Source organism: Monodelphis domestica, chromosome 1, assembly GCF_027887165.1.
Source record: "Monodelphis domestica isolate mMonDom1 chromosome 1, mMonDom1.pri, whole genome shotgun sequence".
Taxonomy (NCBI): domain Eukaryota; kingdom Metazoa; phylum Chordata; class Mammalia; order Didelphimorphia; family Didelphidae; genus Monodelphis; species Monodelphis domestica.
The window spans coordinates 539682721-539708224 of NC_077227.1; the positions used below are offsets into that span (position 1 = coordinate 539682721).

A 25504-nucleotide genomic window follows, 5' to 3' on the forward strand; every position below is an offset into this window, starting at 1 on the left:
ACCTTGCTTTAATAAATCTCCTGAGCACAAAGCACCAATGATTTTTCTCTAGTATTTCCAAAAAATATTGAGTTTTACAAACCATCAGCTCAATTAAATTTACTTGATTTATATAAATATTAATTTTCATTAATATTAACACATATTCATTAGGCATTTATTATGTACAACTTCCTCAACTAAGAAGAAAGAAAAACAGTTCCTGTCCTCTTGGCAGGAACTCTTCTATTCTTTTAGTGTATAGTAAAGATAAGTAAATACAGGTAATTTGAGGGGAGAGCACGAATAACTAGAAATGACTTTTTCTAAGGCTATACAAGAAATTATTCCTATATTTCCTTTAAATAACAAATGTTTGGCAAATACTAACTATACATGCCCAGTTAGATTCTGGGAATACAAAGATGAAAAATGACATGCCCTTGGCGTCAACTAGCTGTAGTTGTAGAACTTATAGAAAAGCATATTCTGACCTAGCACAGGAAAACTTTTCCTAACCTTTTTGTTGGTCAGTCATTGCAGTTGTATCTGATCCTTTATGACCTCATTTGGTCTTTTCATGGCAAAGATACTTGAGTAGTATGCCATTTCCTTCTCCAGCTCATTTTATAGATGAAGAAACTGAGACAAACAGCATTAAGAGACTTGCCAAGGGTCACACAACCAGTAAGTATTTGAAACTGGATTTCCTGGTCTTCCTGACTCCAGGCCCAGCACCCTATCCACTGGATCCCCTAACTATCCAAAAGAGCTGTCCAAAGGTGGAATGGGCTCCTTTGGGAGAGACAGAGTAAGTTCCAGCTGAAGGGTGACTGCAAAAGATAGCTGTGTTGCAAAGTAGTTCCTATATAGGTTTGGGCTGGACCAGCTAAGCTCTGAGGAACCTTCCAAGTGTGTGATTTTGTGTTTCTGTGAGAGAGCAAGACAAAATGGGAGGGGAGAGAGATGTAAATTTTAGTGAGAGAAATCCAGAAAGCAAGAGAAGGTGGTACCCACCTGAGTCAGGTGTCTGTTGGCTTTCCTCTTCATGTCTGAGGGACTTCCTTTAAACATAAATGTTGGGTGGTTCAGTGGATCAAGAACCAGGCCAAAAGATAGAGGCCTGGATTCAAATTGAGCCTCAGACACTTCTTAGCAATGTGACCCTGGACAAGAACTTAACCTCAATTGCTTAGCTGGCCATTCTTCTGACTTGGAATTATATACAATATTGATTCTAAGACAGAAGGTCCAGGATTAAAAAAAAAAAGTGGTACCTAATCACTGAACAAAGTGCTTTAGATGTAGTCTAAGAGAGCATATTTATTCCTGCATGCTTTCTTTTGTGTTCCTCTGAGATGGAAGTAGCATAGAGTAAGCCTGGATTGTTTTTTGTTTGTTTGTTTAGTTGAGCTCATATAACTTTGGATAGTAGCTGTGGGGAATTAATTTGCTGAGCTAACATAAACTGAATTCAATTTCCCCTAAGCCCTCAGAACTTCATATTAAAAAAGACTCAGTCCCTCTTCTTATTACCATGATACTCACAGGCATTCTTCCTCTTGTCCCTCTTCAAATGTCCTTTAAGTACTGGTGCCAGGGCTTATCCACTTTCGTTGTTACCTGCTCATTATAAAGCCATTGGAATCATCCTTCAGATGCCCAGTTCAAGCTCCAGCAACTGGAGGTTGTTGTTCATCCTTTGTTTTTGAAGAGGACCAATGGTATCACTTTTGAGCTGAGCATGAATTGGATTTAATTAGGGCAATTGCACAAAGTCATCAGCATCACTCTCTCTTCCAAAGCCATCAGAGTCCAGTGGCAAGACAACAGTCCTGATTAGGGTTATAGGAATATGTGTGGGGTGAAACAATACCAATTCATGCCTCCTCTAGATTGATTAGAGGAACTGGGGACATTTAATCCAGAGGAGAAAAGATAATTCCAATCTTCTGGCTCCAATTATTGGAGGAATTATTATTAGTCATAAAGGAGAGGGATTTGACTCTTTCTACCTGGGTTTAGATGACTAAACCAAAGGAAAATGGACATCACCAAGAGGCATCTCAGTTTAATTTAAGGGAAGACTTCCTAAGAATTTGAGCTATCTCAAAGTGGAATGGTCTGGGGACATGTAGAGGATGGGGCTTGATAATTGGCTCTGAATACTTGAAAGACTGACATGTGGAAGAGGGTTTAGACTTGTTCTGCTTGACTCCAGAGGGCAAATTCAAGAACTTTGGGTAGAAGCTGCAAACAGGCAAATTTTAGGTATGGGTATCAGCAAAACTTTTCTTACCACTCAAGTTATGTGCTGGTGGGATGGGCTGTTCCTCTTCACTAGAGGTCTTAGAGCAAAGGCTGCAGGATCACTTGTTGGGTGTATTTTACCAGAGATTCTTTTTCAGACACTGTTTAGACAGACTTGTTTGCCTCCTGGAGCATCTTTCAGTTTTGAGATTCTATGATTCATTTTTTTTCTTTCACAAATTTTTGTCTAGTTTTAGGAGGCCTTTCAATAAGCCATTTACGGAGACAGGAGGCAGATAGAGAATGGCACTTCCAGAAACAGTTCTGTCTTTCTACTGGGGTCCCTTTTTTCTTCTCTAAAGAGCTGCTGTTGCTTTAGAGATTTCACCCTATGCCGCCATTCTTCTTTTCAAAGTATCCTGAGGATGAAATGAGATGAGAGTGTTCTGTTAGGTGCTATGAAAATGTGCAAGTATTATTATTATTATTATTGCTTCATGAGGCTTGTGATCTGTCTCCTCTCCTCTTTCTTCACTTCCCTCACTCTCTTTCACTTCCCATTCTTCTCCTGCTCTTTCCTTTTACATCTTATTGCTATCTTTTATTTCTACATCACCTTTATTTTCAAATATATCCCTGTGCCTTTCTCTATCCAAAGAGTCACCCTAAATAAGAAAGAATGAAAAAGAGAGGGTTTCGGGGAAGGAAAACATTTTAGTGAAACTTAGCTGAGTTTTCATCTCTACAAAGAAGAGAAGACAGTGCATTTTTTATCTTTTTTTTTTTGGCAGGGGGTGGGCACAGGACTTGTAATCTTTCCAATTACAGAACATAACATAATTTTTTCTTTGTTTTTCCTCTGTTGGAGTTGGACACCTATTAAGCTCATAGTAATAAGCTCCTTGAAGTTAGGATCTATCATCTCTCTTTTTTTGGTGGTGGGGAAACTTGGTCATTCTAATTATAGAACATAATTTTTTCACTGTTTTTCCTCTGCTGGAATTGGACACCCAAGCAAAGATCTCATAGTAGCATATAAACTCCTTGAGGACAAGATCTATTATCTCTAGGATCTAGATCTTGTGTAGACACTTGGTAAATGCCTACAGTTTTAAATAGATTAGAAGGGCAGTGAAAAGTTGGGTCTAAAAGTGTGTGTGGCAGAGGGAAGGAGATAAGGAAATTTATGGTAAGAGAAGCCTATGAAGAAGCCTTTGAGTGGATAATCTTAGGAAATAGTTCTTTTATCCTGGCCAGGGAGGGGCCACCTTAGCATTTTCCCAAAAGGCAGACAGCTCCACTTACCCTATTGAGAAGGTGTTAAAATGAGATATTGTACACAAAATGTTTTGTAAACCCTCAAACATTCTATAAAGGTCAACTCAAATAACAACAATGACAATTATTGTGATTATAAAGAGGAAAATACTGGGTCTATTGTGTAAATGCTTCACTGAATCTCTCTAATTCCCTACCTGCTTTTTCACTCTGCCATGGAGAGCAAACTTTGGCGTTTTTGTCATCCTCTAAATCCCAGAAAGAAAGACTACATAGTATAGTGGATGAAGGTTGGGCTTGCAGTCCAGAAGACCAGGATTTAAATCCTGTATCAGTGATTTAACTAGCTGTGTGACCCTGAAGCAAATCAGTTGGGCTTTAGTTGCCTCATTTGTAAAATGGGTGGGTTGGACTTAATAACCTCCCAGGTACTTTCTAACTCAAAATCTATGATCCTTTGACATGGATTCAAATCCTGGGTGAGCACTTACCACCCACATGACCATTAGCAAATAATTTCCTTTATTTGCATTTTTGGTTTCCTTTTTTGTACAAAAAATGAGTTGAATTTCTAAGGTTTCTTCTTGATTGAAATTCTAAGATGCCCAAGAATGACTTGTAATCCATCTCCTCCCCATGATTTTCTTTCTCTATTTCTTTTTTTCTTTCATTTTTTTAAAATATAGGATTGACATTCCTTCAAGATTGGGAAACATGTTTTTGTACTCTATTTTCAGCACTCTCAGCCTGGAGCATCCAAATGCAATGTATGCACATACCAGGTAGGCCATAAAGGGTTGTTGAATGAATGTTAGACAAGTACATTAGCATTCTATGACTTGTATAGAAACTCATTGTTTCTATACTAAAGTTTTCCAAAAGTGAAGGGACATCAGCATAGGATCACTTGTGTGAAAAGTCTATGAGATGGGTCCTTTGTCATCCCTTCCCAGTCCATATAACGAAGAAAACTCAGACCCATGGCTAGAGTGCCTGTTTGAATGATCTACTGCATACATTCCATTTGTCAACCACAAGTTCATTTCAAAAGCAGTCAAGAACATTTTATTCAAACTACCACTTGAATTTTGGCAGAAAAAAAAATTGCATGTACACTTAGAGCCAAAATCTACCCTCAACTATGCACACGCTACTTTCATTGAGAAGAATAAGGAAGTTTCCCTGTCAAACCCAGCTCTAAGACCAGTCTGCAACTCTTTGTAATCAATGTGACATTTATTCTTCTCATCTGTAGCAGAGTCAGGTGAGGTGATTGTAGAGAGAATATAAAGAAATACTCTTTTTCCTACCCCCTTCCAAAAAGACCTCTTAAATGTCAAATCAAATTAAATGAAATCATTGTATCAGGGCAGAATACATATAAGTTGCAGATGTCGATAGTGTAGTCCTTCAATAAATTCCCTTAGTCTCCATGCTTTACTGGAGATTTTATTGACCTGGTCCAGATTAAACAAAGTTCAAATACACTTATTAGTTGAACAAATATCATTTGCTAGAGCATGGATCAAATTCATTTAACTGAAATAAATTTTTTCCCCTTTCACTCACATTCTTTTTTCCTTCCCTCCTCCCTCCCTTTCTCCTTCCTTTTTCTCTGTCTTTTCTTTCTTTCTTTCTTTCTTTCTTTCTTTCTTTCTTTCTTTCTTTCTTTCTTTCTTTCTTTCTTTCTTTCTTTCTTTCTTTCTTTCTTTCTTTCTTTCTTTCTTTCTTTCTCTCTCTCTCTCTCTCTCTCTCTCTCTCTCTCTCTCTCTCTCTCTCTCTCTCTCTCTCTCTCTCTCTCTCTCTCTCTTTTTCTTTCTTTTATTCTTTCTTTCTTTCCTTCTTTCTTCATGCACATTTAATACCTGAGAGGGAGCAGACTAAAGTTGGATTGCCTGGCAGTGGTCTAAATCAAAGCCCTGGCATTTAAGGACAAATTAAGTCTCCCAACACAAAGGCCAAGAGAGGAGCTGTGCATGTTGGGGAGGGAAGCCCTCTGTTTCATTTTGCCTCTGTGGTGGAGCTGGGACCCCTGTGTCACCTCCTGTTAACTAGTGTGTAAGGCATGGCACTCTAATAAAACATGCTAGACACCAAAAGGCCAAAACCCAGTTCACAGATGTTGTAATGTTATGAGATAATTTTCAGGCCTGAATGGGGTGAAAAGGGTGCATTTGTTCGAAAGGGGAATACCTATGGAGGTCTTTTCTGTGAGCAATACCATGACTTCATTACCATGTCAATTCTGGGAAAGGGCTCTGATTTAACACAGCAGTTGGCTGGATCCATATGGAGCTGATGAACCTCTGAATGAATAGTGAATGGAAAAACTGCTGGAATCTGCCTTCACTTTGTTTCCAGGATGACCAATGTAAGAGGCCTAAGAGCTATGCTGCACAGATGGGGTAAAGAGGGAACAAGTCTATAGGACTTATTTAATTTTTTTAGCTGATTTGGTTGGTGGTTTTCCCTCCATCTTTTTTATACATATTTCAGTTGCCTAACTGCATTTCCTTACATTTATCCGCTCAACAAAAACAAAATGAGCTTTAGGGAAATTAGAAATGAAACACAATAGCATATGTAGCAATAAACATTCAAACAGAAGAAAAAAATTTGAAATTTAAAGCACCCAGTTTTGTACGGTTTAGGAGTAATTGAAAATGTAATTAAGAAATCATGAAAAAGACGATTAAAAGTTTGAGAGAGACTTTTCCAGCTCTCCTAAAGGAGCCGGGAATATGCAGATTTCCCCTTTTATACCCTCCTATATGTCCGAGAAGGTTACATGCCTTTCTGGTCCAAAGCTGCATCCCAAGTGCCAATACTGTAACGCAAAAGCTTCTCTGGCATTATCTAGTTTCCTTTCTGGCTTTAAAAGTGAGAACAGATGTCACAAGAGAGGACAAAATGGATTTTACCCACCAAGAGGAGCTTTTCTTGGGATCCTTAATAGGAAGCTCCTTGAAATGCTAATGTACACAGTTTGTGTTGCTGGGTTTGCATAGAGATGGTGGGAAACAGCTCTGATCTCAACAAAACCTTTTGTTATTAATCAAGAAAATCTGGTCTTCTTGAAGCAGCTAAGCCTGGAAATTGGTGTGGCTACCGGCAATGCTGAAATCTCTATAGCAATCTCCCGCGAACAAAAATGCCATAAAACACCCGAGCAGTCCTGTAAGATATGGCAGCTGGAGCCATAATATATTTTCCTGATTTTCCCTCTACATTCTTTACTCTCACCGGGCATCCATATTTAAAGGAAGGAGTGTTTCTCATGTATCTTGTTCTTTAAAATCTTGTTTTGCTTTTCAGCAATTTCAAGAAGCAGCCTGGAAGGAGAGCCATTATAACAACACTAATGAAGGAGTGCCAAGAGATTTGTTTTTAAACACAACAAAATTCCAGTAAAAGCATTTTTATTTCATTTTATTTTATTTTCCCCCCCGCTTGGGCTGCTGTAAGACGACAGGATTCCACAGGTCCTTCTATGATCTTAGTTTTAGTTTTTTCTGGAAAGGAGACTTGGCTTTGGTTTGAAATGTATACATGGCCAAACCCACTAAGAAGCCTTGTTAACTCTAGAGACCCTCTCAGTGAAAGCATCCCTGTCTAAGGGTCCCTTATGCCTTGATGTACCATCCAGTAGGGATCACTTGTAGAGTACTCCAAGCCAATGTGGTCTGCCTTAATTTTGCACTTAAGCCTTATTAAGGCTGAAAAACACTTGACATGTATTATCCAGTTTGAACCTCACAGCCATCCTGTGTGCTACATTGCTCTTTTATAGTCCTGAGGGGCAGAAAATGACTTTCCCAAGGTCACACAGTTAGTAAACCAGGGTCAGGACCCAACTTAGATGTTTTCTCTGCTCTTCCTTCCTGCTTTTACTGTTTGGCATCCTCCCCATCTTTGCAAGCCTTTTCTTCAATTAATTTTTCAAGTACCTCCAGATTACAAAGAATATTGCTGGAAATTTAAATAAGGCATAGTTTCTGTTTATAAGTCCCTGAAAAATTGGGGCATCATCTTCTGTTATGCTTTCCTCAACCCAACAGTTTCTAAAAGGGATGGTAGCAGGAGCCCTGGGCTTCAGAATCAGAAGACAGTTGGGAGGCATCTAGGTAGCACAGAAGATAGAGTCAAGAGGACCTGGGTTCCAGCTGTGTGACCTTAGGCAAGTCACTCAACCCCATTTGCCTAGCCCCTGCCCTTCTTTCTTAGAGTTGTTACTAAAAAAAACCAAACAAACAAAAACAAAAAACAAAACAAAATGACAGTCGCTTTTGAAGCCTAGCTTCTATACTTGCTAGCTGTCTGATCCTGGGCAAGTCCTTCATCCTCTCTCAGTTCTAGTTTCTTCATCTATAAAATGGGGACAATGAAATTCATACTACATACCACGTTGAGTGATTGTAAACCTTAAAATATTAAAGGTGAAATATGAACTATTGTTAATGATATATAATAGGAACAAACAATTTTTGGTCTATTGATTTTAACAATGGGTAGAAGTTGCAAAAAGTCAGATTTTTGCACAATATAAGGATATGATTTCAAATTTCTAGAGCTGCAAAAAAGAAATGAAGTTGGTCATGCCAATATGTAAGGAGATTCCCATTCATGGAGTTTGGATTCCCAACAATGGAGACCCCCTCCATGGGAGCTGACCTGCTGCTCTCCCAGTCTCGCTGACAAAAGGATGCTCTAGCATTGTGTAGAGAGTGCTGGGCTAGGTGATAGAGTCGCATTTATATCCTTCTCTACAGTTCACAAAACACATTCCTCCTAACAACCTCATGAAATAGATGGCACAAATGGTATTATCCTCATCTTTTATAAATGAGGACGTTAGCTAAGATGTAAAGAGGCTAACTGTGGTTCCTGGAGGTGGCGGAACTAAGACTTGAACTCGGGTCTTCTTACTCCAACTCCAGGACTTTTTCCAGTAGAACATGCTCTAGATGGCGTGAGAGGTTCCACGATTTCTGAGCTGCCATGCTTCTCTAGTGGGAGAACAGACCCAACATGAATAAATGAAATTCACGGATTCTTCCAAACCTCATTTTAGTCAATAGTTTAAACATCTCTCATCAAACATTTTGCCAGAGCAGCTGCTAATAAACAAAACAATTGTCTGGTTTGAATTTCTACTCTGTGCTTTTCTTTAGTGGGCCTGCTAATGAGCAGTCGAATGGAAGTCAGGACCGAAGACTGAAAAGGAGGTGAAACAACTGGATCGAACAATTCATATTCTGCATAATCAACTCACATTCTTGGAAGCTGTAAGTATGTTCTATTCTCGGTGATAGATTTCTACCCATATTGGCAGATTGGGTCCTGGGGATATGTAGCCCGCCTGCCAAAGGAGCTTTAATTTTACCTCTGCAAATGTGTGTTTTAGGTGCCTTTTAGAGTTGTGATCTATGATGCCTCCAAGAGCACCTCGCTTTAGGCTAGAAAGGAAAATGAAATAATAAAGTAAAATAAAGGCTTCTAAGTATTCTTTTTGCACAGAGTAGGGCAGGAAGGTAAGTGGATAGAGCGCTGGGCTGAAATCAGGAAGATTCATCTTCCTAAATTCAAATCCTTTCATAGATACTAATTAGCTGTGTGATCCTGCAGAAGTCACTTCACTCTGTTTACCTCAGTTTCTTCATCTGTTAAATGAGCTGGGGAAGGAAATGGCAAAGCACTCCAGTATTGTTGCCAAGAAAAACCCAAATGGGGTCATCACGAGTTGGACGTGACAGAATAATAAGGGGTTTAAAAGAATTGAATCAAATTGAAAAGTTGCACAGGAATTAAAATACTCCATATTCATTTCTTCATTCAGTAATACATATTGAGTGGGGGCAGCTAGGTGGCCCAGTGTGGCTAGAGAGCCAGGCCTGGAGTCAGGAGGACCTGGGTTCAAATATGGCCCAGACACTTCTTAGCTGTGTGACCCTGGGCAAGTCACTTAACCCCAAATGCCTAGCCCTCACCGCTCTTCTGCGTTGGAACCAATACTTAGTATCAATTCTAAGACAGAAGGTAAGGATTTAAAAAAACATAATGATGCCTACTTTCTATAGCTTTCTATAGCTTGCTCTTTAAACAAAATCCATGTATGGAGAGCTCTGTTGTAAAGTGTGAAAACAAAACAAAGCAGAAAACCTTTCAGAGAGATAATCACATGTCCAATTTCCATGTTTGCATAAAGTGAAATATTACCATATTGGAACAAAAGTACAAAGTGAATTTCCTGTTGTTGGGGCATTCTTGGTGACCTCCCAATGTCCCTCACAGTTCTACATCTACTATCCTATCATCTTTCTAGCTTTAACAATCTAGGATATCAGGATTTTATTAACTTTAATGGCATCTGTGGATATTGTAGACAATGACAGAAGGAGTGTAAACAGTTGGCATACTATACTTTGACTCATTTATTTATTTTGTTTAAAAGCTTACCTTCTATCTTAGAATCAATCCTGTGTATTAGTTCCAAGGCAGAAGAGCAGTGAGGGCTAGATAGTAGGGGTTAAGTGACTTGCCCAGGGTCACACAGCTAAGAAGTGTCTGAGACCAGATTTGAACCCAGTACCTCTTATCTCTGGGCCTGGCTCTTAATTCACTGAGCTGTCTAGTTGTCCCCAACCCATTTATTTTGGACACCATGATGCAAATCTTCTAGGAATGGCCACCAGTCCCAATCACAGGGCCTTGAGGCATGACCAACCATGCCACATAAAACCTAGTTCTTTAGCCATGAACATATATGGGCTTGGAGTTGTCTGAAAGTGCATTTGTGATGGCACTACTCAATAAACTTGTTACCTCTGATCTTTGCATTGTCTTGTTGGATAATGGAAAACTGCAATTGACTTTTGAGGTCATCAGGTTTGATTCTCTCCTAGGATTGTAGACTGTAACTCCAGAGGAGGAAGGAACTTCAGAAGCCATCTAATACAATCCTCTCATTTCATGAATAAGGAAACAAGGACCTAGGGAGGTTAGGTGAGTTGCCCAAGGAGCCGGGATTTTTTTTGTATCAAAGTCCTTTGATTCTAAATACAGAGCCATGCTACTTTGTAAACTTAAAAAAAAAAAAAAGAATCTCACATTACTGGGTAAAACCTAAAACAGATCAATGTTTCTTGTTTTCTTCTCTTTGTATTCTTCTCACTTTAGGCTAGAAAGGAAAATTAAATAATAAAGTAATATAAAGGCTTCTAAGAAGGGAGGGAGGGAATTTGGATTGCCAAATGTCAGAAAACAAAGGTTAAAAATTATTTCACCATATAATTTTTTAAAATGGAAAGTTTTGGGGAAAAAATGAGGACATTGGTATTTTGAAAGCTAAAGTATTTGTCCATAGGCTGAGGTCTTACCTCTCTCTACTCTACCCCAGACCCTCCTTGTGGACAAAGAAAAACAATTAAGGAAAAACACACAATAACTCTGTTCCTCAACCATATCAGATGATGACCTAGAGGCCAGATGTACCTGGAGTACAAAAGAAAAGAAACCCCATTATAAACACCTTAAAAATAGTCCAAGAAAAGAAATGTGTGTTTTAATTTTTTTTTTATTTGGGGATATGTTATGGGGTTTGGGTTTTATAACTAGAAAAGAAATGTTGACATGATGACATAACTCGTCAGGCTTCCACTACCAGCCTCCACACAGGCAAGGCAGGAAAGCAGTCTGAGTGAATCAGTGACAATTAATGAGCACCGTTGTATTTTGCAGAAGACAGTGGAGGTACTTATCTAGGGAAGAGTAGTCAAAGGCTAAAGCATATGTTTTCCATTTAAAAAAAAATTTAAAGTACTAGTTTGTAGAGTAGTCTAAGTGTCTAAACATGTCTGTTTCACCTGGCTGTTTCATTTTCCTATTATTGGTATGGATTAAATCTCTCCATGGTAAATCACCAAAATGAAGTGTAAACCTAGTTCCTTAGAGCCAAAATAAATAAATAAATAAATAAACAAACAAACAAATAAATAATAAAGCATTTAATTCGGCCTGAATTGTCTGCTTTGTAGTCACTACCCAAGCATCCTATGAAAGGTATTTTCTCTGCCTTCTCACACTCAAACCAGAGAAATGGTTTATTTGTCCAATTCTTAGAAATTCCTATTTTTTTTCCCAGTAGGGGAACGTTTTCAGAGATTTGGGACTCTCTGTCTTGTTTAAGCAGTTATCTCTCTCCCAATGGAAGGCTTCTTTTTCACTTTTTTGTCTAGTATATATTCTTCTGTCTACTTTCTCTGATTTCTGTTTTGCTATCAACTCAGATAAATGGGTTTCTTTGCTGCTTAAGAAAATGAGATTTTCTGTTGCTTTTTATCTTTATGTCACCATCATTTCAATACTCCTTCCTTCACCCCAATAAACCCCTCCTTGCTGATATGAAAAAATAATTATGCAAAAACATGCAATACCTCAACCCTATCTGACAAGTAAATAATGTTTTGTCATAGTATTCCTTTCTTTCCTTCCCTTTCAGCCCCAACTTTCCCCCTTTTCCTGGGAGTATGCTTCACTAGTCATTTTCTGAGACTTTCATTTAATTTTCAATTACTTAGAGTTTTTGTTTTAATTAACTCTTTCATTTACATTATTATAGTAATTATACACACACACACACACACACACACACACACACACACACACACACACACACATATATATATATATTGTTCTCTTGGTTCTGTTTATTTTGTTCCAAATCAGTTCACAGAAATCCTTTCAAATTTCTCTGAGTTGTTCATATCTGTCTTATTGCCTAATAATATTCCAGTACAACTATAACTCACATGTCTTTTTGGCCATTCTCCTATCATTGCTTTTGAAGCCAAGCCATGAACTAGAGATGCTGTGATGAAAAAAGTCTAGACTAGGATTGTACCTGTTTCTGTTCCTAGACTGGACTAGAATTAGACTTGTTTCTGTTACTAATCCATTGGGCAATGTTGGATAAGGCACATTCCCTCTCTGGGAATCATTGTTGGACTAAAGTTTCTAGGAGCTCGAATGCCTTCTAACTGTGCCATATATTTATTTTTAGAAGACTTAGAAAAGTTATTTCTCCACTCTAAAGTCTATATGCTCCATTTTCACTAGAATCACAAAATCAGAAGATGCAGAGGTCATCTAGATGACCTGAAACTGAATAGGAATTCCCTATACATTATCCCTGATACATAGTCATCCAGTCTCTGGGCATAAATGCCTTTAGAGATAGGGAACTCACTCTTTCCTAAGGCAGCTCTGCCCATCAGAATGCTTTTCTTTAAACAGACCCCAAATGTGCTTCTTTGTGATTTCTACCCATTCTCTTAGTTCTTCTCTTTCAAGCTCCCAAGAATAAGGCTAATCTTTCTTCCACTCAACAGTCTTCCACATATTAAAAAAAGAGCTCTTCTGTTCATTTAGAGCTTTCTCTTCTTCATGCTGAGTAGCTGTAATTCCTTTAAGTGACCCCCCCCAAGATCATGATCTATGGTCCTTTCATCATACAGGTTACCCACATCTTTCCAAAACATAGCTCCTAGAACTGAATGCACTTCTTTGGATGTGTTCTGATCATGGTAAACAAAGAGGCAGATTCTGGGGAAAATGGGTGACACTTTTCTGCTTGAAGGAAGGAAAAACTTTATCATAATTAGAAATGTGCAAATGTGGAATGGGTTGCCTTAGGAGGTAGAGTTCTTCTAGCTGAGGCTAGCTGACCACTCCCTGGGGGGCATTTCTAAGTCAGAAAGAGGGTGAATATGAGAATGTCTGAAGTCTCTTTTAGCCTCAGAGATTCTGTGACTGAGTAGAGTAGGACTATCACCTCCCTTGTTTTGACACTATTCTTGGAATGCAGCCTAGACTAGAATTAGCTTCCCCCCCCCCCTTTCCTTAAACTTCCATGTCACTTTCTTTATTACAAGTGAGGTTATATCTACCAAAAAATCCCAGATTTTTTAAAACCCTTATCTTCTGTCTTAGAAATGCTGCTAAGTATTGGTTCCAAGGCAGGAGAGCCACAAGGGCTAGGCAATGGAGGTTAAATGACTTGCCCAGGGTCACAGATAGGAAGTATTTGAGGCCACATTTGAACCCATGACCTTCCATCTCTCGACCTGGTGCTCTGTCCACCTAGCTGCTCTGAATCCCACAATTCCTTCATACTATATTTGTATAGTGGATATTTTGAACCAAAGGTTGTGCTTTATTTTTTAGCAAATGTGGAGATTCAGGTCAGAACAAACACTTTAAAATGATACTGTTAAAATATGAATATCTAATTTCTTCAATCATGAGAAAATAAAATCCTTTATTGCTGTTAAAGGGAACAGAAGAAAATAGTGGATAAATTCTGAATCCTGATCTTAATTTTGTTATTGAGTCAATGTGACCTTATACAAGCCACAGTGACTATCTAGACCTAGAGAGAGAACTAATGGATTTTGTACCTTTAAGCATATATATTTTTTCTCTTCTCCCCCCCCCCCATATAGCTAATATAGAAATGTTTTGCATGATTTTTATATGTATAATAGGAGAGGGGTAGAAGAAGAAATGTAGAACTTAAATTTGTTTTTTAATTTAAAAAATAAAAAAAAATTCAGAGAAAAAATGTAAATCCAAAAAGAAGCACAAAGTAGTAGGACAGCTTTGAAAGTGAGAGGTTTTCTTTTTTTTAAATAAAAGAAAAAAGAAAGCTGTATAGTTTCATTACAGTTTCATGTATAATCCCTGTTTCATTCAGTGTTAGTGAAATTCAGGAAAAAAAGAATGAACAAATCCTCATTTTTGAAGAGCTTTAGCATTTAGAAATGTCAATCTTTTTTAGATTGTTAGGGATAGATTTATAATGGCCTTTGAATAGTCCTTACAAAGTACTTTTCACTCTTGGGAAATCTATAGGTTGCCAGGCCACCAAAGAAGAGTGCTAAGGTCTAAATCAGGATTTTCAGAGTACCTGGGCCATGCTGTTTGGAGTTCCATACAATAAAAATAGTTTTCTTCTTTCCAAAATTTACGCTGTTATACCTGATTCACTAAAATTCTGCCATCCTGTTAAAATCCATCCTGTAATATCTTCTCACCTTTCTAGTGTGGGAAAAATCCCTCAATACACTCTTACACAAAGGCAAAACCAATCTAAACCACACACACTTGGAGAAAATGATCTTTTGCTATTCAAGAGGCCTAGGACCAAACATGAAAAACTGTAACATGAACAATACTGTGGGGATGATAATGAAAGAGGAATGGTGGACTTCCGGGTAAGCATGGCTGCAGAGTAGACGAGGCTTCCTTCCTCTCCTCAGACCCAACGACATAGACGACCTCAAAAGACCCTCTCAAAATAAAAAACAACCATGCTCATAAGAACAGAAAGATCCCACAACAAGGCGAAGCTCTGAAGGTAGGTGGGATTCCGGCACCTCCACAATATAAGGGAACAAAAAGCTGACCCACCCTCTCCTCCCCCACCAAAAAACCAGAGCCAGAGTTAAAGTCAGCTCTGGCCAGAATCAACAAGTGAGGGAGGGGCACCCCAGGACTGAACAACGGGCAGCCCCAGGTCTGGGGACCTCAATAAGATCAGCAAGGTCCTTCTCCTGAGAGTACTAATACCCCAAACCCCAGCAGGTGGGCTAGGGGAGCACAGATATTGGGTGCCCAGAACTAGCGCGCTAGAATCACTGAGTGTGCAAAGGGATCCCCTGATGTGAGCAAGGGGCACCTATAGGTCTTGGGAGTTAGCTAAGACCACCAAACACTTTTACCTCAGCACACTAACTCTCAAAACGCCGGCAGGCAGGGGAGGGCAGTCCTTGGGCCTCCCCAGGAAGACAGTGCAGCTGCAGAGAACCTAGAATTAGCCTGAGACTAAAGCCTTGACCATTAGACCCTTATACTAAGGGCAAGTACTACTCATTCAGATTTCTGACTGGAAAGAGGAGGAAGAAAAAACAAACAAACAAAACACAGAGATGGCAAACTGTACCCAAGAACCCCAACACCCCAACACCAAGAAAAGCAAGAAGAACAGGGTGACTTTGGATACATTTTATGGAGGGAAAACACAAAAAAACAGAGGAAATAGCAGAAGAGGAAGCACAAACAAATGCTCCAAAATCTTCCAAAAGAAATGGAAATTGTCTACAAGCTCTTGAAGAATTTAAATTGGAAGTTATCAAAAATATAGAAGCCTTCTGGCAGGAAAAATGGGAAATAATGCAAAAGGAACACAGCAATCTGAAGCACGAAAAAACACAACTACAGAAACAGCTTGAAGCCTCAAATACCAGGATAGACCAAACTGAAAAGGAAAACTAAGCTTTAAAGATCAGAATCAGGCAACTGGAAGACAATGATCTTGAAAAAGAGCAAGAATTAATAAAGCAAAGCCAAAAGATCAAGAAATTAGAAGATAACATAAAATATCTCACTGACAAGGTGACAGACCTGGAAAATAGAGGAAGGAGAGACAATCTGAGAATAATTGGCCTACCAGAAAAGCCAGAAATAAATAGTAATCTCGACATCATGATACAAGATATCATCAAAGAAAACTGCCCAGAGATTCTAGAACAAGGGGGCAATACAGGCATTGAAAGAGTTCACAGGACACCTTCTACACTAAATCCCCAAAAGACAACTCCCAGGAATGTAATTGCCAAATTCCAAAGCTTTCAAGCAAAAGAAAAAATCTTACAAGAAGCCAGAAAAAGACAATTTAGATATAAGGGAATGCCAATCAGGGTCACACAAGACCTTGCAATTTCCACTCTGAATGACCATAAGGCATGGAACATGATTGTCAGAAAGGCAAGAGAGCTGGGTCTTCAACCAAGAATCAGCTATCCATTAAAACTGACTATATACTTCTAGGGGAAAGTATGAGCATTCAACAAAATAGAAGATTTCCAAGTTTTTGTAAAGAAAAGACCAGAGCTCTGTGGAAAGTTCGATATCCAGACACAAAGAGCAAGGAAAACTTGAAAAAGTAAATATGAAGGAAAGGGAAAAGGAGAAAAATGTTATCTTTTTCTTTTATTCAAACTCTCTTCTATAAGGATTACATTTACATGAAATTATATAAATTAATATGTGGGGGAAATGTAATGTGTAACTCCCAAAAATTGTATGCATCATTAGAGTAGTTAGAAGAATCATGCATAGGGAATGATTGGGACATTAAGACAATATGGAGAAAGGGGGGTGAAAGAAAAAGGGAGGGGTGAATCGTTGATGGTACTAAGATATACTTTAAGAAATAGAGAAAAAAACCTAAATAGAATAATCTTTCTCAACCAAAGATACACATGGGAAGGGGAGGGAAAGAAATTTCCCATAGGGAGGAGAGGAAGAAAGTGCTAAATGGTATTACTCAAACCTTACTCTCAGTGAAATCAACTGAGAGTTTAGAACATCTAGATCCATTGGGATCTTGAACTTTATCTTATCCAACAGGGTAAGAGAGAAGGGGAAATTAAGGAGGGATGGGGGAGGGAGTATTAAAAGGGAGGGAAGGAGAGGGGAGAGGTGAAGGGAACAAAAAGGGAGGGGCTAGAAAGGGAAGCATATCAAGGGAGGGGACTAGGGGGAATAATCTAAAGTAAATCACTGGTTTAAAAGGTTATAGCTAAAGAAGAAAGGTCAGAATTAGGGGAGGATATCAAAATGCTAGGGAATCCACAAATGACAATTGTAACTTTGAATGTGAATGGGATGAACTCACCCATAAAACATAGACAAATAGCAGAATGGATTAGAATACAAAACCCTACCATATGTTGTCTTCAAGAAACACATATGAGGCAGGTTGATACTCACAAGGTTAGAATTAAAGGATGGAGTAAGACCTTCTGGGCCTCAATTGATAGAAAGAAGGCAAGAGTTACAATCATGATATCTGACAAAGCCAAAGAAAAAATAGACCAGATCAAAAGGGATAGGGAAGGTAAATATATTCTGTTAAAAGGGAGTATAGACAATGAGGAATTATCACTAATCAACATGTATGCACCAAATGGTATAGCACCCAAATTTCTAATGGAAAAACTAGGAGAATTGAAGGAGGAAATAGACAGTAAAACCAGATTAGTGGGAGACTTGAACCAACCACTATCAAATTTAGATAAATCAAACCAAAAAATAAATAAGAAGGAGGTAAAAGATGTGAATGAAATCTTAGAAAAATTAGAGTTAACATACATATGGAGAAAAATAAATAGGGGCAAAAAGGAATACACCTTCTTCTCAGCACCACATGGCACATTCACAAAGATAAACCACACACTAGGTCACAGAAACATGGCATACAAATGCAGAAAAGGAGAAATAATAAATGCAACCTTTTCAGATCATAAGGCAATAAAAATAATGATCAGTAAGGGTACATGGAGAGCCAATCAAAAGTTAATTGGAAATTAAATAATATGATAATCCAAAATTGGTTAGTTAGAGAAGAAATCATAGAAACAATTAATAATTTCATTGAGGAAAATGACAATGGTGAGACATCCTTTCAAACCTTATGGGATGCAGCCAAAGCAATACTCAGAGGGAAATTCATATCCTTGAGTGCATATATTAACAAATTAGGGAGGACAGAGATCAAGGAATTGGAAATGCAAATCAAAAAACTTGAGAACGAACAAATTAAAAACTCCCAGAAGAAAACCAAACTAGAGATCCTAAAAATTAAGGGAGAAATTAATAAAATCGAAAGTGATAGAACTATTAAACTAATAAACAAGACTAGAAGCTGGTACTTTGAAAAAACAGACAAAATCAACAAAGTACTGGTCAATCTAATTAAAAAAAGGAAAGAAGAAAGGCAAATTAATAGCATCAAGGATGAAAAGGAGGACCTCACCTCCAATGAAGAGGAAATTAAGGCAATCATTAAAAACTACTTTGCCCAACTATATGGCAATAAATATACCAACCTAGGTGATATGGATGAATATTTACAAAAATATAAATTGCCTAGACTAACAGAAGAAGAAATAGAATTCTTAAATAATCCCATATCAGAAAAAGAAATCCAACAGGCCATCAAAGAACTTCCTAAGAAAAAATCCCCAGGGCCTGATGGATTCACAAGTGAATTCTATCAAACTTTCAGAGAACAGCTAATCCCAATACTATACAAACTATTTGACATAATGAACAAAGAGAGAGTTCTACCAAATTCCTTTAATGACACAAACATGGTACTGATTCCAAAGCCAGGCAGGTCAAAAACAGAGAAATAAAACTATAGGCCAATCTCCCTAATGAATATAGATGCAAAAATCTTAAATAGGATACTAGCAAAAAGACTGTAGCAACTGATCAGGAGGATCATTCACTATGATCAAGTAGGATTTATACCAGGAATGCAGGGCTGGTTCAATATTAGGAAAACCATCCACATAATTGACCACATCAACAAACAGACAAAAATCACATGATTATCTCAATAAATGCAGAGAAAGCCTTTGATAAAATACAACACCCATTCCTATTAAAAACACTAGAAAGCATAGGAATAGAAGGGCCATTCCTAAAAATAATAAACAGTATATATCTAAAACCATCAACTAACACCATCTACAATGGGGATAAACTAGAAGGCTTCCCAATAAGATCAGGAGTGAAACAAGGATGCCCATTATCACCTCTATTATTTAACACTGTACTAGAAACACTAGCAGTAGCAATTAGAGAAGAAAAAGAAATTGAAGGCATCAAAATAGGCAAGGAGGAGACCAAGCTATTGCTCTTTGCGGATGATATGATAGTCTACTTAAAGAATCTTAGAGATCCAACCAAAAAGCTAATCAAAATAATCAACAACTTTAGCAAAGTTGCAGGTTACAAAATAAACCCGCATAAATCATCAGCATTTTTATATATTTACAACACAGCCCAGCAGCAAGAACTAGAAAGAGAAATCCCATTCAAAATCACCTTAGACAAAATAAAATACTTAGGAATCTATCTCCTGAGACAAACACAGGAACTATATGAACACATGTTTTGTAGTAAACACTCACCATGCAACTAAAACTAGACTTGAGCAATTGGAAAAATATTAACTGCTCATGGTTAGGATAAGCCAATATAATAAAAATGACCATCCTACCCAAGCTTATTTTTCCATTTAGTGCTATACCCATTGAAATCCCCCCCAAAAAATTTTACTGACTTAGAAAAAACCATAACAAAGTTCATTTGGAAGAACAAAAGATCAAGGATATCCAGGGAAATCATGAAAAAAAAATGCAAAGGAAGGTGGCCTTGCAGACCCAGATCTCAATCTCTATTATAAAGCAGTGGTCATGAAAACAATTTGATACTGGCTAAAATACAGAAAGAAGGATCAGTGGACTAGACTTGGGGTTAGTGACCCCAGTAAGACAGTATATGACAAACCCAAAGAGCCCAGCTTCTGGGACAAAAACCCACTATTTGACAAAAACTGCTGGGAAAACTGGAAGACAGTGTGGGAGAGATTAGGTTTGGATCAACACCTCACATCCTACACCAAGATAAACTCAGAATGGGTGAATGACTTGAACATAAAGAAGGAAACTATAAGTAAATTAGGTGAACACAGAATTATATACATGTCAAACCTGTGGGAAGGGAAAGACTTTAAAACCAAGCAAGACATAGAAAGAGTAACAAAATATAAAATAAACAATTTTGATTCCATCAAATTAAAAAGTTTTTGTACAAACAAAACCAATGTAACCAAATTGAGAAGGGAAGCAACAAATTGGGAAACAATTTTCACAACAAATCCTCTGACAAAGGTCTAATTACTCAAATTTATAAAGAGCTAAATCAATTGTACAAAAAAATCAAGCCATTCTCCAATTGATAAATGGGCAAAGGACATGAACAGGCAGTTTTCAGCCAAAGAAATCAATACTATTAATAAGCACATGAAAAAGTGCTCCAAGTCTCTTATAATCAAAGAGATGCAAATCAAAACAACTCTGAGGTATCACCTCACACCTAGCAGATTGGCTAATATGACAGCAAAGGAAAGTAATGAATGCTGGAGGGGATGTGGCAAAGTCGGGACATTAATTCATTGCTGGTGGAGTTGTGAATTGATCCAAGCATTCTGGAGGGAAATTTGGAACTATGCCCAGAGGACGATAAAAGAATGTCTGCCCTATGATCCAGCCATAGCACTGCTGGGCTTGTACCCCAAAGAGATAATAAGGAAAAAGACCTGTACAAGAATATTCATAGCTGTGCTCTTTGTGGTTGCAAAAAAATTGGAAAATGAGGGGATGCCCTTCAGTTGGGGAATGGCTGAACAAATGGCTGAAAAATATGTTGGTGATGGAATACTATTGTGCTAAAAGGAATAATAAAATGGAGGAATTCCATGGAGACTGGAACGACCTCCAGGAAGTGATGCAGAGTGAAAGGAGCAGAACCAGGAAAACATTGTACACAGAGACTGATATACTGTGGTACAAGAGAACATTATGGACTTCTCTATTAGTGTCAATACAACATCCCTGAACATTCAGTAGGGATCCAGGAGAAAAAAATCACTATCCACAAGCAAAAGACAAACAGTGGGAGTAAAAACATCGAAGATAAGCAACTGCTTGACTACAGGGGTAGAAGGGACATGAATGAGGAGAGACTCTAAATGAACACCCTAATACAAATACCAACAACATGGAAATAGGTTTGAATCATGGACACATGTGATACCCAGTGGAATCGTGTGTTGGCTAGGGGAGGGGTGGTGGGGGAGGGGGGAGGAAAAGAAAAGGATCTTTGTTTCCAAGGAATATTGTTTGAAAATGACCAAATAAAATAATGTTTAAATTGGAAAAAAAAAAGAAAGAGGAATGATAAATAATTGGGCAGCAGCCTTTCTACAACAATGTCTAATGCAACAGTCATATTTTTCATTGATCAGATAGTGCCAACTGATTTGGATGCTAGTATTATATTGCCTTCTACTGTTTTATTCTTATAAATTCCTCTATAAATCTCCATTTTTGTGCCTTGCAAATATCAGTAATAACTGTTCACCCAATCAGAGATTCAGTGATAGAGGAGAACATTTTAGGATTATAATAGCAACACTATGGGAAAACAAATTCCTTAAGATGGATACTGTTTTATCCTGTAAAATATTTAGATCCTGCCAGGAAGAAGTCAGTGGCAGGGAAATATTTCAAAGTATGGCTTTAAGTCACAGAAAATCCTTTGGTGGGGAAGGGAAAAGTAAGCTACAAAGAAGATCCATAAAGCAGGAAGCGGGACCTGGGAAGGTGACCAAAGATACTTTCCTCTCTCCCTCTGCTCTAGTAGTGACTCTCAGAATAGATTTCTTTTAAAATACCCAAGGAATATTCAATTATCTTAAAATATATCAAGAAATCCTCAAAATAAAATCGACTAGACTGTGATTTTTTAAAAACTGAAACTTTGGTCATGTAGGTGATATAACTAGTCATTAGGTCCCCTATGAAATTCTTTATTAACTGTGAAGTAAGCATTTAAAATTGACTTCCCCCTTCCATAAGGATCTACTGAGGTAGTAATTGCATCACTAAAGAAAGGAGGAAGCAAGCAGGGGCAATCTCTCTTGCTTCTATTCTGGCATGGTCTCTAGTACTTTTTTGCAATCTCTCTGGGGCCACTGTCAATAATTAATCCTTAACAAGTAGAGCTGCTGACCTTCAGCCAGGGAGTAGAGAAGGTTTAACTGAGCTGATTATTGCTTGTCAAAGTAGTGTTTGTACAGCTTTTCATGTCATAGGATAATAGAATCCTAGAGCTGCCAAAGAACTTAAAAGATCACATCGTCTTATTCCCCTTATTGTACAGATGAGGAAACTGCCCTGTGTAGTCTGTCAGCATGCTATATTGATCTCAAAGGTCTCTTTGGCCTCTGGGTTCCTAGATAAATATCCTGGGATTTAGCATGGATTGTAGCAATACCTACATGTGCCATGCAATTATGCAATATTGGCTCTACCTCTCACAGGGTTGATGAGAAGAAAGTTCTTTTTTAAACCTAGAGAAATGGGAATAGATTATGAGATGCATTATGGCCATGGAGGATGGTCATCGTACTTACTTCTGGAAGCCCTAAATGGAGCAAGAATGAATGAAAGGATCCAAAGCCTTTGATTATCATGAGACTTGATGGATGGACAGATTGGTAGAGAGTGGCATCTGATTGCTAATGTCCATAAAATTTGCAAAGATGATAAAAGACAAATAGTCAATATTGGGCTGTAGAAAGATAGACCTACTTATACAATATTGATGGGCTTATGAAGTGGCCCAGCTTCTTTGAAAAACAATTCATATTTATGTAATAAAAATTGCTAAGCTTTTCATACATTTTGAGACCCACAAATCCCACTGGGTTTATGCCCCAATGAGATCAAAGGAAAAAAAGATCCCATGTATATAAAAATAGTCATAGAAAGTGGATTTTTATTTGTTTTTGTTTTGTGGTAGTAAAAAGACTGGGAACAAATTGGGTAACCATCATTCAGAGAATGACTGAATAATCTATGGCATGTAGGAGAATATTGCTAGATATCAAGAAATGACAAATGTGAGAAATTTAGAAAAACAAAGAAAAACTGTATGAACTGATACAAAGTCAAATAGGGAGAACTAGAAGAATGATATCTACAATGACTACAACAATATTAAAGAAAACAAGCTAGCCAAACTCTGATTAATAGCAATGACTGATCTGGGAACAGATGATGAAACACATTTCCCTTCTTGTGGTACAGAGTGGGGAAATACCAAAAGTAGAGTGTTGTCTATATTTTTGTCATTTAGCTTTTCTTCATTATTTTTCTTTATTAATTTATAAATTTATTAATTGGGTAAGTGTATCAAAGTAGAATGAATATCTCAGGAGAAGGTAGCATATTCCTTTTTCTTGAGATCTTTAAACAAAGATTAGATGACCATTCATTGGATTTGTTATAGAAGAGACAATTTCCTAGACATGATTTAGGCAAGAAAGTTGAGTTCCCTTCTGTGATTCTTTGATTCAGAAAGGGAAAGTGACTTGCCCACATCATATTTTTAATGTCACAGTTGGAATTAGAACCCAGCACTCCTAACTTATGATCCACTATTTTTCAAGTAAGGCCAATTCCTGGAGGGCTTTTAAAATAAATAAGAGGGCTCTGGATTTGATGTGGTAGGAAATAGGGAGGAATTGAAGGTCTTTAAAATTTTTTTAAGTAGAGAAATGTTATGATGTTCATATGTCTTTTCACCACCAAGGAATATAAGGGGGATGACTGCATTTCCTCTTCTTCCCCAGTGGAGGCCAGGTGTCAGAACATCTCTGGACCAGCAACACTTCATGGGAAAAGAAGAAAACTGGGCCTCAATCCTAGGAAATGAGGTTGTTTGAGCGTCAAGAAGAGGGGAAAGCAGGGGTTCTTATAGCAACCTGCAAATGGTATGAATCTATGAAAGGAATGATGGAATTTATTAAGGAGAAAATGGAAGAAGGAAAGCCCGGAGAAAAACAAGAACCTGTTCCATAGATTTTTGAGGAGAGGAGGTCCAGGGACTTAAGTAGCACAGGTACATCTCATGAAGGCTAGGCTAAGTGAGGAAATGAGGTAGGAATCTCATTTGAAGGTAATAGGATGTAGGAAACTATATTTAGTGGGACATTTAAAGAGGTTCAGGTCACTGTGGTATCTAATGGGGTGTTACAGAGAAATGTACAAAGAGAATAAGAAAGTCAGATGAAGAGAGTAGGCAGGTAAAAAAAAAAAAACAAACCAAAGCAGAGGGACCTTCTGCACCACTTCAATGTGTCCACTACACAAATGCTTCTAAGTTAAGTATGTGCCTCATAACCCAAGACCATAGGAAATTAAGGACCTGAGTACAGATAAATGTTCTTAATAAGAATGAATAAGAGTGAAAGAGGGTAGAAGTACCAAGGTTGTGAAGGAAGCATAGTATACTAAAAAGAAGACTGGACTTGATTAGAAGTAGAATTCAATTTAATAAGCCTCCATTAAGAACTTTCTTACAAGCAAAAAGACCTAGGGTTGAGTTCGACTATTGTCATTTTCTAGCTGCTGTGTGACCTTGGACAAATCATCTGCTCTGACACTCAATTTACTTATCTGTAAATAGCTGTAAATCTCTGTACCTACCTCACAGGGCAGGGAGGAAGATTTCACTTCCAAGAATGGAAAAACATTGGAATGATTAGAACTATCCCTAAGTGGAATGAACTGCTTTGGGGGGGGGGTAGTGGTTTTCCTATCACTACCCATCTGTTATGGATGTTGTAGTGAGAACTCCTATTTGGGTATGATTTGGACTAGATGGACTCTGTGACCCTTTTCAGCTATGTTTCTTTGATTCATGGGACTGTCCTCAGAGCTATAACTAGCACTTTTGGTTCCCAGGGCAAGCACATTTTATGGGCAGAGACCTCAGACCTTTTCACTGCCTGGTGTAGAGGAGACCTTAGACATAAGGACAAAGACAAAGTCTCCTGGGGTAGTGGATGGGGATATTGACAAGGGTGGGAGGAGGAGGGACTCAGGTAGATACTGCTCTGAAAGTTACTACTGAGATCCTCTCCAAGCGGGCAAGGAACACTGAGAACTGACTTGGGGTTTAGTCATTGTATAGTCTGGTAGCTTATTATTTAAATTAATTTTTCCTGCTAATGTGGCACTAATTTGTTTCTATTTGCTAAAGGAAAATGTGTTATTAGTATCCCCTCTAAATTTCAATACCCTAATACAAAGCCTTGATTGTCCCACCTAATTACCACTCTGGTTGTCATGTGGATGAAATGAGATAAAACATATGGAAATATTTTGTAAAGTATAATTCATTCTACAATGTAATATATCATTATTATTGTGGAAGGATCTTATATCACAGCAGCTCTCCTTGGACCTATTGGATCAATCAGGAGCTGATTAGGAAGGGTGCTCATCCAAGCAGAAGG

The 25504-nt window shown here is 38.0% G+C and overlaps 1 long non-coding RNA gene across 1 annotated transcript; it reads left to right on the plus strand.

The window, feature by feature from the left end:
* The first annotated feature begins 1958 nt into the window (after positions 1–1958).
* LOC103095358 (uncharacterized) lies at positions 1959–25371 on the plus strand. Its single transcript, XR_008915505.1, has 4 exons — positions 1959–6914; positions 8679–8792; positions 10410–10509; positions 23837–25371. It is a non-coding gene; the product is annotated as an uncharacterized LOC103095358 (long non-coding RNA).
* The last annotated feature ends 133 nt before the right edge of the window (positions 25372–25504 follow it).